Below are 6,214 nucleotides of genomic sequence, written 5' to 3' on the forward strand. Positions count from 1 at the left end.
TTTTTTTTAAATATAATGTTAGCAAAACATTCCATATTGTCTATGTGAAGGATAACTGCAATGCTGCCTTGGAAAGTATCTTAAAACGGATCCTTTCAGTGATCAGTTCTTAAAAAAACAACATTGTTTTCTTAAAGGGATAGTTCACCCAAAAATGTAAATTCTGTCAGTATTTACTCTCCCTCATGTTGTTCAACCCCGTAAGACCTTCGTTCATCTTCGAAACACGAATTAAGATATTTTTGATTAAATCTGAGAGCTGGATCACTCCTCCATAGGTTTCTAAGTGATTGAAACTTGTTCCCCCGAAAATTTATTAAAGACAAAGTTAAAATAGTCCAAGTGACTACAGTGGCTCAATCTTAAGTTTATCAAGCGACGAGAATACTTTTTGTGCGCAAAAACAAACAAAAATAACAACTTTATTTCAACTATTTATTTCCTTCTCTGTGGGCCTTGAGTCAGTTAGCGTAGTGTGATAGCGTAGAGCTACGTCACACGTAGGCTCACTATTGGCCGACGCTGGTCATGTGTGTGATGCGTGTGACGTACAACAACAGAAGCGCTGCGCTGTTACACTAGTGACCTCACTCGAGGCAGACAGAGAAGGAAAGGAATAGTTGAAATAAAGTCGTTATTTTTGTTTGTTTTTGCGCACAAAAAGTATTCTCGTCGCTTGATAAACTTAAGATTGAGCCACTGTAGTCACTTGGACTATTTTAACGATGTCTTTAATAACTTTTCGGGGAAAAAGTTTCAATCCCTTAGAAGCCTATGGAGGAGTGATCCAGCTCTCAGATTTCATCACAAATATCTTAATTTGAACGAAGGTCTTATGGGATTGAACAACATGAGGGAGAGTAATTACTGACAGAATTTACATTTTTGGGTGAACTATATTTTTAATGTGAGGAACATATTAATAAGAACCTTGTTCCTCCATAAAGAACATTTTGTGCAGTAAAAAGATTCTTAATGGAACCATCAATGACAATAAAAGTGCTCTAGGTAGGCAGTGCATTTGATTATTGGAAGAGTCTGATGACTTTATGACCATTCACTGTCTAAGCGTTTTAAGTTTCACGCTGGGCATAATGACCACAATATATAACCATCAGTCTGTTCGAGGTTCTGGTACATTCTGTTCTTATGCTGCTGCTTTTACTGTGGAGAACCATCAATCACACACCGCTGACACGCTTTATATGAGCTCATGAGTGTGAATGTGTGTGTGTTGATCTCACTGCACAGGTATGCATTCGCCGCTTCGTCTTAACACCCGTTATTCTGCACATTTTTCTTCAGTTCTTACAGAAAATGAGGGCAACGTTTGGTGGGTCATTTTTCTAAAGGCTCTCTTATATAATGAGATCAATCTTCAACTGGAGTCCTGACATTATTCACTAAAACAAACACTAGACAAATCATTTACCCTTTAGATACTTGCTTGAAATCAGCATGGGTTGAGAAAAGCATTTTTAGAGCTGTTAATTGACAAGCTTTTTTATTATTATAATAGACCTGATGGTGTAAGTCGTTTTCACCTTGGAATACAGGGATTTTATTTAAAGAGCACCTATTCTGCTTTTTTCCCATGCATATTCATATTTCTTTAGTGTGTAATGTTGCTGTTTGAGCATGAAAACGTCCCTCCGGCGGGAGTTATTCTCTATATCAGTGTCAGTATTTCTGAACTATCACGTCACAATATTCCTCATTTAAATAATTCATACGCATAATAAAGGGGCGGGGCCTGGTTGAGTTAGTTAGTAGTGTGTTAAACTGGCGATTATGGTAAGAGAGGGACATTTCCCAAACACACTCGAAGTGCTCGACCAATCACAACACACTGATCCAGCTGACCAATCAGAGCACAGTGTGCTTTTCAGAAGGAGGGGCTTCATAGAGACAGGAAGTAAACAGAGCGTTACTGACAGACTGGGAAGAGAGGAGCCGCAACAATGGAGAATATGAGGAAAATAATGTTCACATCACATTTTTGTGATGAAGCTGGTGGTTTGCATACATTTCCAGACATGTTGAGCCGTAGTGCTCATGTTTAAACTGGCCTGTGGTGTGTTTTGATGCCATTCCTACTGTCTCAATAGACAAAATTTTCTGTCAAAAAGTGTTGAAAATGTAACATGAGCCATATCAGTTCAGTCCTCTGGCACTTTCTAAAACAGACTTCAGCAACGGTACACTGCAAAAAAATTATACTCTTCTTCAGTATTTCTGTCTTGTTTTCCAGTACAAATATCTAAACATTCAAGATACATTTACTGGAGAAGCAAAATTACATCAGATATTAAGTCTTGTTTTTTGTATCATGTATGAAAATTTATTTAAATAAGATTAGAGTTAGGATTTAATTTTCCCTTTGAATGAAGATTATTTTTCTGACCCCATTGGCAGATATTTATTCTTGTTTTAAGCACAAACTCACTTGATTTTTATACCTTTTTCAGTAAACAAGAGTTATTGGTAAATGTATCTGGATTTAAGAATGTTTAGATATTTCTGCTTGAAAACAAATCAGAAATACTGAGAAAGAGCATTATTGTTTTGCAGTGTGATGTTGTTTTTGATGAGATGCTTGATTGAATCAGTGTGTGTGTGTTTGCAGGACAGGAATGTGAACAGCAACATTCCCGCTGTTCAGGCACTGCTTTTACTGTCCGGTGTAATTATTACTGGACACTCAGTCATCCAAACATACAGCAGCAAAAGCAGATTCAGTCTCTCATTCAAACTTACCATATTAAACAGAGCCATTCAAAACACATCGTTTAAACTAGATTTTTGTGTTTGCCCTTGCAAAACCTGCAACCAAGTTCCCAGCGAACAGTTCTCTTAAAGTTATGAACAAACGTTCTTCCAGAAACATTAATAGAACATTCGTTCAACGTTATCTGCATGGCCTTTAATAATGTTCTCAAAAGATTAGAACAAAAATATTTATACATGGAGCATTTTTTTCATGAAACATTCATTTGTCTAATGTTTTTTAAATGTTGAAACTTGTTTTCGGAAAAACCTTCAAAAGTAACATTCCTATAATGTTTGCAAAATGATAAAAAGCAATGTTCACTTAACATAGGCATAACCAAGACACAAAAAAAACCCTTTGTTTTGTTTGTTTGTTTTTAACTGAACATTTTTTTAATGTTCAGAGAACATCTACTTTTTTATGCACTGCAAAAAGTGACGTTCTTCCTCAGTGTTTCTGTCTTGTTTTCCAGCACAAATATCTAAACATTCATTTACTGGAGAAGCAAAATGACATTAAAGTCAAAAAGTGAGAACAAGATTGTTTTTCTGATGTTTTCTCACTTAGTTTAGATTTTTTGCAGTGTAATTCGAAACCAGATTACATAATTTTTACTGCATTTGCATGGTTTTCCCTGCTGTCCGTGACTATGGGTTGATGATTCTGGTTCAGGAGTGAAGCGACTTCATGCGGTCTTGAAGAGCGTGACGAGCTTCACATGGCGATTCCTCACACAGGCTCTTAACAAGCTTCTGTCTGTGACCATCAGACCAAAACACAAGTGCCCTAAACATGTTACATAAAGCGTTACGTAACCGCCATGACGACTATAAAGACATCAGTGGAGCAGAAGGATCTGACAATAACAGACACTTTCAGATGCTCCTTAAATACCAAATTATCTGATGCGTGACCTTCATTCATTACACTGATTTCTGCTGCTGGAATTGGAAAACAAACTTATCTGATTAAAACGTGATGGCAAACTCAAAAACCCTGGAGGACATGTGCACAAACACACGGCGTCTCACCTGTGAGAGATATTTCACAAAAGGCCATGAGATAAACCAGCTCTGATAGGAAACAATCACAAACACACACATGATTTCTGGGCAAAGAATGGTCAAACTTCTCACATGTGCATTAGCATTTCACCAAAAAAAAAAAAAAAAAACTTTTTTTTTCGAAGTCGTAAATAAAGATTACTGGGGTATGTTTTACATGAAAATACTATTTCAGTTTTTCTACTGCAAAAATTCCACCTTTAATTCACTGTTACAACTTCTGAGTGTGTGTATGAATTATTGATTAGTTTGATAGTAACCCAGCTAGCAGATAATGTTCTCGGAACAAGATTCTCTCGTTCAGTTTGATGTTCGTCTAACGTTTGAAATGTTTCAGAGCGTTCAGACAATATTCAAAAGTAACGTTCCCATATTGTTTGAAGAATGATGCAATGGAATGTTCGTATAACCAGGAAAATGAGTTTAAAACATTTACAAAACTGGATGGGAACATTCAGAAACAATGTTTTCATAACTTAATAGCAAAACATTTTGGAAACGTATTTTTGTTGGCTTGGAAGTGGGTTATATTTATAATATAAAAATAGTTATATCTTTTTGTTAGTGAAGGCAGCACAGATCATTAAGGAATATTTTCAGTATGTTTCTGTAAGTGAAATGAACATGGTTTGTCCGTGTACATTTCTCCAGTATCTGTGATTGTCTTTATGTTGTGCTAAAGAACATCCATGTTTTGCATCCATCTGTGTCAACACCCACCCGTGAGCGGGACAGGGCATCTCCTCACGCATACAGATGTTTCTGCACTTGTTATTCTGTCCTAATAAAACAAGAAGCAGGAAAATACATGCAGCTGGAGCATCAGCTCTGGACTCGATCAACACACGTTCACCGCAAATATAGTTCATCCATCATATTCCATGAGATACAACCCAACTAATGCTCTCAGAACGTTCTTCTGGCAAAGAAGAATTCTTCCAGTAATGCGTTCAACATGATCTGGTCTTCTCAAAACATTAACAATAATATGATCAACATTATTCATTCATTCATATTTTTTTCCTGAAATGCTTTAAATTCAACATTCATAAGGTTTTTTGTTTTGTTTTTTGTGTCAGAGAACATTCAAAAGTAATATTGAAACTTGGTTTGCAAGATGACAAAATGGAATATTCTCTTAACATTTTAATAACCAAGTAAAGAAAATGTTTTCTGCAGTTTTTAGAGAATGTTCAGAAATAAAGTTTTCTGGACATTTTAACTTTTGGCAGTATTTTCTGGTTGTGATCAAAAGAGATATGCAAAAGAAAATTAAAAAAAAACATTATCTCTTAACAAAATGCGTTACCTAATCTTCAATTTCTGTTCTGGAAATGTATGCAAATGAGAGAATGCATATTTAATTAGAAAATGCCCTATTTGCATATTTAAATATATGATTTGAGAAAACTTGTAATACAAAAATGTATCTTAAAGACAGCATTATCACTTAATCACTCAATCAAATCTCACACTCATGTAAAAAGGTTCTATGTGGTTCTATATAGAACTCAATTTTTAAAAAACCCTTTCCAAAAAGGTTCTAAATAAGGAGAAATGTCTTCAATTATTGCATAATACTTTCATGATTAATGTGTTATTTCAAGTTTTTTAGTGATAAATAAGTTTACGATAAAGTATGTTCATAAAATTTGATTAAAATTAAAAAGGAATTAAAACAAAATATATTAGTTGAAACTAAATCCATAAAATGATTCCATGATGGGAACCCCTAAAAAGTGCCTGTAGAACTTTTTAAGGTTCTATTTAGTCGACAGAATCTCTCTCTCTCTCTCTCTTTCTCTCTCTCTCTCTCACGCACACACACACACACACACACACACACACACACACACACACATGCATGCCGGTCATTTTCCAAACTGCTCCTGAACAACACTGATATGCTGTCCCTGTATTTTTCCACAGAGCAGCGGAGACTCACTGCTCGTCCACTCACAGTGATTTAAAAATCTTTCTCGGGCAGAGAAATTCTCTGCTTTATTTTCGGCATATCAATCCTCACCTCAGTCAACAGTCAACAGAATCAGAGCCAGAGGCGAGCCGACAGATCAGACGTCTGAGGAGACGGCCATATGAAGGAACCCATGCAATGTTTTGATAGATTTCCTGTTGAAATGTGCAGCTACAATGAAGATTTTGTATTTTGCTGAATAAAAACCTAATTTCCACCTACTTAAAAGCTTAAGTTCAGATGCTGTCTTAAATTAAGTTAAATAAAATTAGCTGTGCAAGTCATTTCACAAATTAGATTAAATTGACTTTAAAAAGTTGTTGAATCTTGTGTGTAACTTAGAAAAAAAGAGGTTGCAATTGGTTCAATTGTATCTTGTGTTCATATATGGGATTTTTCAATGCT

This window comes from Siphateles boraxobius, unplaced genomic scaffold (genome assembly GCF_051911475.1).
Source record: "Siphateles boraxobius isolate OS27281-9 unplaced genomic scaffold, OSU_SipBor_1 19, whole genome shotgun sequence".
In the NCBI taxonomy this organism is placed as follows: Eukaryota; Metazoa; Chordata; class Actinopteri; order Cypriniformes; family Leuciscidae; genus Siphateles; species Siphateles boraxobius.